Source organism: Schistocerca americana, chromosome 1 (assembly GCF_021461395.2).
Source record: "Schistocerca americana isolate TAMUIC-IGC-003095 chromosome 1, iqSchAmer2.1, whole genome shotgun sequence".
Taxonomy (NCBI): domain Eukaryota; kingdom Metazoa; phylum Arthropoda; class Insecta; order Orthoptera; family Acrididae; genus Schistocerca; species Schistocerca americana.
Genome location: NC_060119.1, coordinates 417147927 through 417160519, shown reverse-complemented (window position 1 = coordinate 417160519; position 12593 = coordinate 417147927). Strand labels below are relative to the sequence as shown.

General features: G+C 58.8%; 3 non-coding genes across 3 annotated transcripts; all 3 read right to left on the bottom strand.

The window, feature by feature from the left end:
* Positions 1-4599: 4599 nt before the first annotated feature.
* On the bottom strand, positions 4600-4792 carry LOC124553288. The gene has a single exon (XR_006968028.1). It is a non-coding gene; the product is annotated as a U2 spliceosomal RNA (small nuclear RNA).
* Positions 4793-5527: 735 nt separating this feature from the next.
* Positions 5528-5720, bottom strand: LOC124553281. Its single transcript, XR_006968027.1, has one exon. It is a non-coding gene; the product is annotated as a U2 spliceosomal RNA (small nuclear RNA).
* Positions 5721-6455: 735 nt separating this feature from the next.
* Positions 6456-6654, bottom strand: LOC124553973. Its single transcript, XR_006968188.1, has one exon. It is a non-coding gene; the product is annotated as a U2 spliceosomal RNA (small nuclear RNA).
* Between the last annotated feature and the right edge of the window lie 5939 nt (positions 6655-12593).

The window sequence follows — 12593 nt, the reverse complement described above, 5'->3', positions numbered from 1 at the left end:
AGCGTGGCTCACGCAAAGGCCCCTGATGCGTGTGAGAAGCCGCCGCCACGTGAGGGTTAACATACGCTGCGGACAGGCAGTCACCTCAAGACCCAAGATACGCTGTTCCCCTACAACTCGGTACCAGGGGCGTTCGACGGTCAAAGATCGTGGCCCTAGCGGAAGTAACACAGTCTTGTTGGGATTTAACTGAGCACCGGAGGCCCGTTCATAAACATCGAGAATGCGGCGAACGGAATCGATGTCCCTTGCGTTAGCAACGAACACACCAACGTCATCGGCGTAGGCCGCACAGCGGAAGGTGACGCCTGGGAGAACGACACCGTCGACCAACCGGCCAATGTCACGCAGCATGGGGTCCAGCGCTAAGGCAAACAAATACATCGACAAGGGACACCCCTGTCGAACTGACCGTCTGATGGGAATGGGGCGCGACCGGCAACCGTTCACCACGATAGTGGAATTCGCCCCATCCAAGAAGTTCCGGATGATGCGTATGAAGCGCTCCCCAAAACCCATCCGCGACATAACGCCCAACAGGTAAGGGTGCGAGACCCTGTCAAAGGCACCGGCGAAGTCCAAGGAAAGAATGGCAGCCGGGGTGCGAGTGTCAGCGGTGAGGAAGACAACATCGCGGTACAGGGAAGCGGCGGTGAAGATGTTCCGACGCGAAACGCCACAGGATTGAGTGGGGCAAAGTACCTTAGTCATCGCCTGTTTGAGACGAGAGGCCACGCATCGTGCCACCAACTTATAGTCAGTGTTAAGGACAGTGATAGGACGCAGGTCTTGAGCTCGGCAGTGACCAGTCACCTTTGGAATAAGGGCAATACGTCCAGATAAAAAGTCGGTGGGTAAGTCGCATCCAGCAAAAATCTCCTCGCACATTGTGCAGAAACGGTCGCCGAGCAGGTCCCAAAATTGTTGGTAGAACTCATAAGGGAGACCGTCGGGGCCAGGTGACTTGCGTCCCGGACAGGCACGGAGGACAGATGTGAGGTCAGCGAGTGTCAGGGGCTCGGTTAAGGAGCCGCGGTCATGACGATCCAAAGAAGTGGGCACCCCACTGACAAGTGCACGTTGGGCGGCAACGTCGACCTCAACATCCTGGAAGAGGTGCGTGAAATGGTCCGTCAGGTGTTGGAGGACGTCGCGGTTGTCTGTGATACGCGCACCATCGTCTGTCTTAAGGCGCAAAATGGTGTTCTTCTTGGCACGAGTTCGTTCAGAGGCGAGGTGATAAAGGGATGGCTCCTCGCCTTCAATCAGGGATGCAGAACGACACCGCACCACCATACCGTCGGCTTTCTCCCGAGAGAAGCGAAGGATTTGCGCCTTAATTTTGTTGAGGCGCATGCGGAGCTGATCATACCGGTCAGCAGGAAGAGTCAGGGCGTCAGTGAGACACTGCTGATAGAAGGCCAACGTGCTACGTTTCCAGTGGGCGACGTCGCGACTGTATTGCCGGATAACACGTCGCAGCCGGGGCTTCGCACAGCGGAGCCACCAAACCACCGTGGTAGGGTACCGGGAAGTGTCCACGAGACAATCCTGCCACGTTTTCGTGACAAGAGCACGAAGTTCGGGCAGGGACAGATGAAGGGTATTCATCTTCCAAGAGGTGCCACGAGGAACCGGGGCAGGACCCGCGATACGCAAGGAACACGAGTACGCACAGTGGTCACTAAAGGCCACGGGTATGACTTGGACGGCACAAAGGGCGGGAGTCAAATCAGTCGAGACATAAACACGATCAATACGGCTGGCTCCAGTGGGATAGATGTGGGTAAATTGCGTGTAGGCGGGATGGAAGTGGCGCCATGTGTCAGTAAGGTCAGCCGCCCGAAGGAGTGAAGCGAGCGCTTCACACCGCATAGGCGTCGGGACCTGGTCAACTTCGGCCACCACACAGTTGAAGTCTCCGCCAAAGACGATAGGGCGACGAGCTGCTAAGAAAGGGGGGAGATCAGACTGAAAAAGTGTTGTTCTGCCATGCCTGTGGTTAGCACCGGAAGGAGCATAGACATTTAGAAAAAGGACATCTTGAAGGATACATGCAAGAACGCGACCGTTGGGTAGCGTGGTAACGTGGGATGGAATAAACTCTGATCGGTAAAGCAAAGCAGTACCCCGCCGGGCGTCAGGGTCGATGTTATACAGTGCCTCATAACCAGCAAGGTCAGATAGAAAAGGGGCACAAACTTCCTGGAGAAAGACCACATCAAACGCACCAAGGCGGAGAAAGTCCTTCAGAGATCGAAGTTTGACCGGGTTGGAGATGGAGTTGATATTGATCGTTAAAAGGGAGAGGGCTCCCGGCGGACGGTCAAAGGCAGGCATGGGAGAGCAACACAGAGTAGACAACGGCAGATAGGGTCACGGCCGTAGGGAAGCAGGTGTGGAAATATCCACACCAGAACCCAGCGATATCACCCCGGATGTGAGAAACAAATACCAAGCAGCTCATGTGGGGAAAGACCCACTCAATCACGCATGTCATCGCCCTCGTCGTCAGCCCAGTTCAGGCCTCCCCCATCGGCAGGATAGTCTAAGCCAGGCGGCGCAGACGCGTCGGACACAGTAGGATGTGAAAGGGTGCGAGTACGCTGCATTGGCTGGTCGCTACCCTGGTCATGTTTCCGTTTTGCAGGGATCGCTCCCCGATCTCGCGAGGAACTGATAAGAGCCTCTAGTTGCCGAGCAGTTTGCCGCATACCGCCCGAGCGGTCAGCGGAAACAGAGCGGGAAACTGAGGAGGCCTGAGAGTCAGCCTCACTGCCGCTCTCAGGAGGACGTAAACCGTCCGCTTCCTCCGCCGGCTGGTCCGGGTTCGCCTTCTTGCGCCGATGACGACGGCGGGGGGACTTAGCGTCATCTGCCGGGATGGGCGGGGTAGGAAGAACGACCTCCATCTGTTCGACAGCGACCACATCACTCGCCATAGCAGGCACATCAGACGCCGCCGGCGGTACCGCCACAACGGGCGTCTGGTCCGGGACGGGTCCGTCAGCCGGTGCACTGGGTGCCGGTTGCACTGCTTCTGGCGGGGGCGACACGTCAGGTCGCTCAGCGGGACGGTGGGCAGCGCCCGCCACTACCTCGCTGAGGAGAGGCACAAGGTCGGTACCAGCAGCGCGTTCCCGCGGCAGTTGCACAGGACGCCGGCGCGGGCAGTCCACGCGGAGATGCTCCGTCGATTGACAAAGGGAGCAAGTTTGCGGTTGCCCAATATAGGTGACCTGGGCCCTGGTACTCGCAACATTTATATACGACGGGATGTGCTGGCGGAGGTCCATGCGGACACTACGAACGCCGCTGTTGCCCTGGAAACGGTAGGCACTTCCCCACTTCTCATTCGTGATGCTGAGCACCGTGCCATACCGCGACAGGACACGGCCGATTACGTCATTGGGACACTCAGGGGGTACGTTAAATACCCGCACAGTCCGTATCCCAAAGCCAGATGGCACTATATGCACTGTTCCGACAGTTCCATCGAAGTAGCGGAACGGATGTTCGCCCGCGAGTGCCAGGCCATACTTTTCGTATTTCTCCTGGTCGAGAAATTTCACGAATAACGAGAATAAGACAAAATCCAGTTGAAAGGTGTCGACGTCATTTTCCGGTACTTTCAGATCACCAAATATCCATTCCTGTATTTCAAAGGCCGTAGGCCGTCTCGCTGCTCTGTCGAATACGCATTGAATACTGTTCGACCGGTTCGACATATTCACCGCAAAAATATCAACGCTGGAAAAACCAAGAACAAACGAAACGACCACGAAACGCGACTCGCGACCCGCTACAGAGCACAACGGACCGCTCCGACCGCGGGGTGCTTCTTAGCCAAAAGGCCGAGAAGCGATAAGGAAAAACCGCAGTCGAAGGGCCTAAATGCTTGCAGCGTGTGCGCTCCACATGTGGGAGTGACACACGGTGGTACGGGCCGATATGGCAACAGGCGACCGTCGAAAACATCGCAAAAGCAAGTGCCGGAAAGAAGGACAATTCGCGAGAGCACTCGTCAACAGCCCAGTACTACCCTCCACGGCGAACAGTAAACTGCGACTCCCATTTGAACGCCGCCGGCTGCCAGGGCAGTGGAGAAGCCGTGAGGCCGCCCCACAGCAGCGCCAGGCCGGCGCGAGCTACACCGGCGCGAGGCCGGCGCGAGCTACACCTAGCCGAGTGCTTACATCGTCCACCGCCTACTGCATACGTGTGTACACACGTATTCTGCGTGCGTGCGGCGGCGACGACGACGTTCGCGAGGAGCTAAGGATATAACTCCAAAAAATTTAATTAAAATTATCTGTGGCCGGACCATATGTGACGCCAACGAGGCATCCGAAGGCACTCTTCTGTGCCCATATAAATTACCAGCCTAGTGTAATGCGGCTGCAAGAGCGTTCCGGCTAACCGCAAAAAAAAAAAAAAAAAAAAAAAACTTCGTAAGATAATGTTAAATTAATTACAAGAAATCGAGGTGTGTAAGCAGCTAACTACTGGGCAAATCGACAACTACAACAAGTTTTGCTACCAGCGGAATATCTGATCACTACAGAATATTAACCCATTTCAGGCTGTGTTTTAATTAATGTTAGGTGGGCCGATCCCGGCGGTACTGCAATGCCGGGCCAACCCGCGACAGAGGTGGAGCAAGCCCCTAGCACTCCGTCATGAGCCAAAAATGAGTTTAATATTCTGGTCCTGCGATGCAGGACGTATCAGATATTAAGCTGATAAGAACAGATACTACACTTTGATCTTAGCCAAAAGGCCGAGAAGCGATAAGGAAAAACCGCAAGTCGAAGGGCCTAAATGCTTGCAGCGTGTGCGCTCCACATGTGGGAGTGACACACGGTGGTACGGGCCGATATGGCAACAGGCGACCGTCGAAAACATCGCAAAAGCAAGTGCCGGAAAGAAGGACAATTCGCGAGAGCACTCGTCAACAGCCCAGTACTACCCTCCACGGCGAACAGTAAACTGCGACTCCCATTTGAACGCCGCCGGCTGCCAGGGCAGTGGAGAAGCCGTGAGGCCGCCCCACAGCAGCGCCAGGCCGGCGCGAGCTACACCGGCGCGAGGCCGGCGCGAGCTACACCTAGCCGAGTGCTTACATCGTCCACCGCCTACTGCATACGTGTGTACACACGTATTCTGCGTGCGTGCGGCGGCGACGACGACGTTCGCGAGGAGCTAAGGATATAACTCCAAAAAATTTAATTAAAATTATCTGTGGCCGGACCATATGTGACGCCAACGAGGCATCCGAAGGCACTCTTCTGTGCCCATATAAATTACCAGCCTAGTGTAATGCGGCTGCAAGAGCGTTCCGGCTAACCGCAAAAAAAAAAAAAAAAAAAAAAAAACTTCGTAAGATAATGTTAAATTAATTACAAGAAATCGAGGTGTGTAAGCAGCTAACTACTGGGCAAATCGACAACTACAACAAGTTTTGCTACCAGCGGAATATCTGATCACTACAGAATATTAACCCATTTCAGGCTGTGTTTTAATTAATGTTAGGTGGGCCGATCCCGGCGGTACTGCAATGCCGGGCCAACCCGCGACAGAGGTGGAGCAAGCCCCTAGCACTCCGTCATGAGCCAAAAATGAGTTTAATATTCTGGTCCTGCGATGCAGGACGTATCAGATATTAAGCTGATAAGAACAGATACTACACTTTGATCTTAGCCAAAAGGCCGAGAAGCGATAAGGAAAAACCGCAAGTCGAAGGGCCTAAATGCTTGCAGCGTGTGCGCTCCACATGTGGGAGTGACACACGGTGGTACGGGCCGATATGGCAACAGGCGACCGTCGAAAACATCGCAAAAGCAAGTGCCGGAAAGAAGGACAATTCGCGAGAGCACTCGTCAACAGCCCAGTACTACCCTCCACGGCGAACAGTAAACTGCGACTCCCATTTGAACGCCGCCGGCTGCCAGGGCAGTGGAGAAGCCGTGAGGCCGCCCCACAGCAGCGCCAGGCCGGCGCGAGCTACACCGGCGCGAGGCCGGCGCGAGCTACACCTAGCCGAGTGCTTACATCGTCCACCGCCTACTGCATACGTGTGTACACACGTATTCTGCGTGCGTGCGGCGGCGACGACGACGTTCGCGAGGAGCTAAGGATATAACTCCAAAAAATTTAATTAAAATTATCTGTGGCCGGACCATATGTGACGCCAACGAGGCATCCGAAGGCACTCTTCTGTGCCCATATAAATTACCAGCCTAGTGTAATGCGGCTGCAAGAGCGTTCCGGCTAACCGCAAAAAAAAAAAAAAAAAAAAAAAAACTTCGTAAGATAATGTTAAATTAATTACAAGAAATCGAGGTGTGTAAGCAGCTAACTACTGGGCAAATCGACAACTACAACAAGTTTTGCTACCAGCGGAATATCTGATCACTACAGAATATTAACCCATTTCAGGCTGTGTTTTAATTAATGTTAGGTGGGCCGATCCCGGCGGTACTGCAATGCCGGGCCAACCCGCGACAGAGGTGGAGCAAGCCCCTAGCACTCCGTCATGAGCCAAAAATGAGTTTAATATTCTGGTCCTGCGATGCAGGACGTATCAGATATTAAGCTGATAAGAACAGATTTTTATTTTCCGAGATAATTCTTAGTTACAGTTTTAAGAAGTATAAATTTAAGAAAGAATATTCATGACTCTATATAAATCGAGTATTACAAATTTAATGAAAATTTTAAGATAAAATATATAGTAAACGGTTCTAACCGCACTTAAATAGTTGAATCTTATTCTAATTCGTGGGTTAAGCCCACTACTTAGATATTGGAAGACCGCGTTAGGCGCGGATGCTTAAGTATATTACCTTAAGATTAATTCCGCGATAGGCGCGGCCTTAGATAATTCACACTGGGGAAAGTTTGGACCTAGTTTTAGGGTCTATTTTATTTATTGCATTCTTCTCCATGCCCTGACAGCACACTGCACATGCACGGCTGCCAGCGGCTGGTGTGCCACGCACGCAGGCGGGTCACACACAGCCGGACTTCTCCCCTCTGTCCGCCTTGCGGCAGACGTCACCGGGGTGTCGTGGCAGGAGGGCGTTGCTTCCCACGCTGGCTGGAGACTGCCGGGCAGTAGGCACACGTTCGGCGCCGCCCAGCACCGCGCCAACCGAGGTGGGGGCCATATTCGGCGGACACCACGGAGGGAGGGGCACCAGGCAGCACCGCACGCACCGCTACTGACTCGGCACTGCTGCAGTGCGGCGCGAAGATGGTGTAGCGCCGCAGGTCCCGCGTCGTGGAGGAGAGTCTCGACGCCGACGTCACGAAGGCACCGACCTCGAAGTTCTCCGACGACTGCAGTCTCGAAGGTCTCGCAGCCTGACGTCAGAGCATGCCACAGTCTAGGGGGACACATACTGGCGGTGGCCAGTAATGTGTTCCACGTAAATGTCGCGGGACCACTTGATGGTGTCAGACACCATCAGCCGCCGCATCAGTTGGCAGTAGCGGCTAGCGATGCCTAGGTGCCGAAGCACTGCATCGTTCTGGCGGTCCCACGCCCCCAGACTGCCGACAACCAGGGCGTCGACAGTGACGGAATAGCCGCGAGCGGCTAATCCGCGCGCAACGTCGGCGTACTTTATCCTCTTCAGTTGCCGAGCGTTGTCGAGCGCAATCCGCCTGTTCTCGAAGGGGATTGTCACATCAACGATGGTTACAGTCTTCGCGACCTCGTCAGTTATTACGAGGTCCGGACGCAGCCCACTGCTGTCCCCTATGACGGCTTGGTTGATCCTGATGTCAGGAACAGCAGTGTTTCCTCTTCTTGGCCGCCCTGCGACTGCTGTCGCGAGGCGGTTGAGGACCGCGTTGTGGCGATACTGCAGGGCTGCTGAGTGCACCATGCACGCGTTAATTACGTGCGGGAGCGTCTCGTTGTTGTGGCCACAGCGTCGGCAGGCTTTGTTGTTGTTGGCCCGCCCATCAAAGCGGCGACAACCGTTCAGAGGCACGACTCCGAGCCTGGCGCGATGGATAAAGCGCCAGTCTGCGAAGCGGGTGTATTTGCCTCCCGCTATGAAGTGGTTGGACGCTGTGGACTCCCTGGTGCACTCAAACACCTTCCCCTGGTCCGGTTTCCTGAGTAGAATGTGGCGCAGGCGCTGCCTCAGACACTCGCGGAGCGTCCGCGAGAGAAGACGTTTGGCGCCCCCTCCCACCCGGACATGCTCGACGCCAGTGTTGGCGGTGCGTCCCACGCTGTCATCATCGTGCTGCGGTCCATCGCCGCCATCTTCGAGGTGTCGTGTAGTCCCAGGCGCCGTCCCCTCCGTGGCCGGCTGCGTCACCCCTCCGATGCCGCCGTGTTCCGCGTCGTCAGCGATGGCGGGTCGGCCGCCGACCTCCACCTGCAACTCAGAAAGCAGCTCACTCCAGCGCCAGGTGACGCCACGCGGCGCTAGGCGCCTTGTGGCGTTCCTGACGCGCGTCCACAGTGACTGGATGTCACCTCCGTCGCGTGCGAGGTCACCCTCAGTGCTGCCGCTAAGGTAGGTGGCCAAGTCGGAACGACTCGGCTCCCTCCCCAGTCGGCGGCGCGCGGCCGTAGTTAGTGTGGCCCAGGCGATGTCGCGGACGGTGGCGTCGTCGCAGTGCAGCATGCGGAAGCCATGGACGATGGTGGAGATGTCCGCAGCGTCCGCGAGCGGCGTCAGGCCGCATCCTCCCTCTCCCAGCGCGAGGTACAGCTGTTCGGTGGACGCACGCTGTGGGAGGAACAGCCATGATTTGACAGCCGCTTTCACTGCCTTGTCGAGTGCAGATAGCGGCCCCTTGCGTACCGCTCCGCCCCGCATGACAAAGTCAAGCCTAGGGAGGAGAAAGACACGCACAGCGTCAATCTTCTGCCAGGGAGCCAGCAGGGAAGCGTCCAGGTGCTGCAAGTCGCGTCGAATTGCCGCGATCGCATCCGTTGGCGTCTGCGAGACTTTGTACCCGGTGGGAACGCCAAGATGGAGGTAGGCGTCACCCGCACCGAGCACGGCTGGTTCTCCCCCTTGCAGGGCGAATACCGAGCCTAGTGTCTGCCGACGGCGGATGTGAAGCGTGGCACACTTCGACGGCTTGAAGGTAAGCCCGGCCCACGTCGCCGCCTCGCCCACAACATTGAGGAGCGTCTGCATCGCCTCCGAATCCCGCGCCAGAAGCACGATATCGTCCGCATACGCCAGTGCACTCACACTGACGCCGCTAAGCGGAATACCACACTCATTTCTGAGCGAGGTTGCGGCGCGAAGTACCGGCTCGAGCGCGAGATTAAAGACGATGGGCGACAGTGGACAGCCCTGCTTGACCCCCGCCTGGATCTCTATCTCCTCCGTTAGTCCGTCAGATGTACGGACGCGGGTGGAACAACCATCGTACATGTCGGCAATTAGATGGTGCAATTGCTCTGGTAGTCCCATCCTGCTCAGTACTCCAAGGAGGTGAGCGTGAGGCACTGAGCCAAAAGCATTCGCCAGATCAAGCCAAGCAAAGCATGCTTGGCCTCCCCTGCGCCTTGCATCATCAATTGCCGTCTGCACAATGAAGTTGTGCTCGTAGCAGCCTTCAAACGTGCGGAAGCCCTTCTGTTCTGGGGAGAGCAGGTTCAACCGCTCTGCCCAGAGAGAAGTGCGGTCCGCAACGATTGCAGCAAAGAGCTTAGAGATGGTAGAGCTCAATGCTAAAGGCCGCCAGTTTGTCACGTCCGAGACGTCCCCTTTCTTGTGGATGAGGACGGTAGTGGATATTTTCCACTGCACCGGAGTCTTCCGCTCTTTCCAGCAGCGCGAGAAGATCTTAGCTAGCACGTGGCAGCCAGGATCCTCACGTCGCAAGTCCGAGTAGGTGACTCCGTCTGCCCCAGGAGCAGTATTGCTCGCCTTCTGGAGCCGCTGTTGCACCTCTGAAGGTGTGATCGGCAGCAGGACCTCCTCGCTGACATCAGGAGGCGTGGTGGCGGCAAAGTCCGGGACAGCAGCTGGTGCATCTGAAAGAGAGAAGTCAGATTTAGCATAGATCTTTTTAAAGTGCTCCGTGAGCACGCTGCCATCGATTTGGCAGTACGGTGACGTCTCGCCAAGGACGCGCTGCATCGCCTTGCGCCGGTCCGCGCGGTACAGCTTCTGAATCTCAGACGCTGCATTCGCGTCGTACCGACGCTCGGCCGCCGCAGCGCGCCGTGCGCCACGTCCACCGCGCCGCCCACCGCGGCCGCGTGTAGGGGCAGGGGGAGGGGGATTGGCAGCAGCGTCGGCGCGGCCCTGGCCGCGGTGCGCTGCTGCTGGTGGCCCATCCTGTCGACCTCCGGCTGCCTGGCGTTGTGGCTTCGTCTCGGCGATCTCGGCGATGAAATCCTCGACGGCCGCGACGAATGCGTCCCACGGTTGGTTGTGGACGCTCTCCAGGGCCGCCAGCCAGCGCCGCTGCCTCTCCGTTAGCCGAGCGTCGGCCGGGGGAGGGGGGGGCGGAGCTGCCTCAGTTGCGCCCTGTTCGGAGGGTACAGGGGGGCCTGTCAGGTCTGGTGTAGGACGGGAGCCTTGCGGCGGGAGGTTGGGACTGGGCCGGGTGTTACGGCGTCGGCGTCTCCTCTTCTTGCTGCCAGTTCTCGGAGACGCAGCTGCAGTCCCTCCGTTCACGTCGCGCCGCTCCGTCGTCTGCGTCGGTGGTGGTGCCGTGCTGCCATCTGGCGTGGGCCGCTCAGTGCTGCTTTCGATCGCCGCGCTGGTGACAGGTGGCGCAGCGGTAGCAGCAGGGGCCGGTGTAGCTTGCGCCGGCCTGGCGCTCGGGTCGGGCGCACCGCGGCTGGTGTTCGCCGCGCCGCCAACAGATGGCCCGGCGGTCGCCAGCGGCCCGCCGCCGGCGCGAGAAACACGGGGTGTGGCTCGCGCCGGCTGACCGGACGCGCCGGCTCGCCCCGGGCCGCTGCTACGCGGACTGGGTGCCCGACGATCGCTACCAGATGGCGCAGTGGTCGTAGGGGTGGCCGGTGTAGCCCGCGCCGGCCGGGCGTCTCGAGGTGTAGCTCGCGCCGGCCTGGCGCTCGGGCCCAGCGCACCGCGGCTGTTGTTCGCCGCGCCGCCAACAGATGGCCCAGCGGTCGCCTGCGCCCTGCCGCCGGCGCGAGATACACGAGGTGTAGCTCGCGCCGGCCGCCCATGCGCGTTGGCTCGCGCCGGGCCGCTGTTACGCGGACTGGGCGGTATGATGCGCCGTCGGTCCGGGGGCGGTGGTCTGCGTCCTGCAGCACGGCGTCTGTCCCTCCGTGGGGTGACTACGTGCCACTCGTTATCTGTAACAGGAGCTTTCTGATTAGTAGCACTCCCTGCCTGAGCGGAGACGGAGTGACGGGCGTCACTCGACGTAACCGCCGGCAGGGCAGAGGAAACGCGGCGCGTGTACGTCTGCGACCGCACAAGCACCACACCATCCGGTGCATCCGCCGGGCGCGCGGCCTTTGGTGCGTCAACCGGCGGCGCGGCTGCGCCGTGAATGACAACACCAACGGTCGCGGCGAGCGAGGCAGCCTGCCTGCCACTGCCCACCCGCACCGCAGAGCCACCTGTTGGCGGCGTAGCGAATGCGGGCGGCAGTCCCAGGCCGGTACCCACGCTCCCGACAGATGGCGGGCGGGAGGCGCCTGCGGCAGCCGCACGACGTGGCCAGCGTACGCCACTGGGTGCAATGGCCGGCGCGGGCGGCGGCGAGCCGCGGCCCATGCCGGACACTGCGCCTCTGGCCGGAGCGACGCGTTCGGCGGCAGGCGTCGGCAGCGTGCTGCCTTCACCTCCCGAACTTGCGCTCGGCACTCGTGGCGACGCGGTTGACGTCGCGGAGCGTGTCGGCAGGGGGATGCCAGACCTCCTCGGCGTGCGTACACAAAGTACACACGACGCGGGGGTGGCAACCACCGCCGTCCTGGGCGTCGCAGACGCCTGCACACTCACACAGGGTGAGGGCAAGGCAGCCTGTGAGCCCACCACGCTGCTGCGGGTCAGGACCGCCGCGTATGTTAAACCTAAGTCCAGCCGGTCTGTCCTACTAGCTTCGGGGACCGGACTGGGCTGTGGCCATAGCCCCTCTCTATTATCTAAGGCTAGGCGGCCTGTGGTACTAGCTTCCCGAGCCGCTTTCGCCTGTGGCTTTCGCCCAGCACTAACTAAGGACGAAGGGCCTGTCCTACTAGCTTCGGGGGCCCTCGCCTGTGACCTCCCGCCGGCTGACCTCTCTGGGTGCCCCAGAGAGCCAGACACGGCATCGTGTCCCATACTCACTCTCCCCCGACTGGCAGCGCCGGGGGTTGCGGAGTCTGCATTGCAGAGCCGCTGGTGTGACCGCAGCGTCTTCAACCGCGGGTCGCGTCGGCCGCAAAACCGACACTCGAAAACGGGAACCGTTTCCGGGTCGTGCAGCCTCCTGTAGTGGCGGAGAAGGGCCGAGTGGTCCTTGTACTCCCCAAAAGTTGGCCTGCCTGCAGCCTTGGTGACGAAGCAGATCCGGCAGCGGAAGACCTCCGCCGGCAGCGTCACCACAAGCTCCATTGTTCAGGTCGCGGACCTGAAACA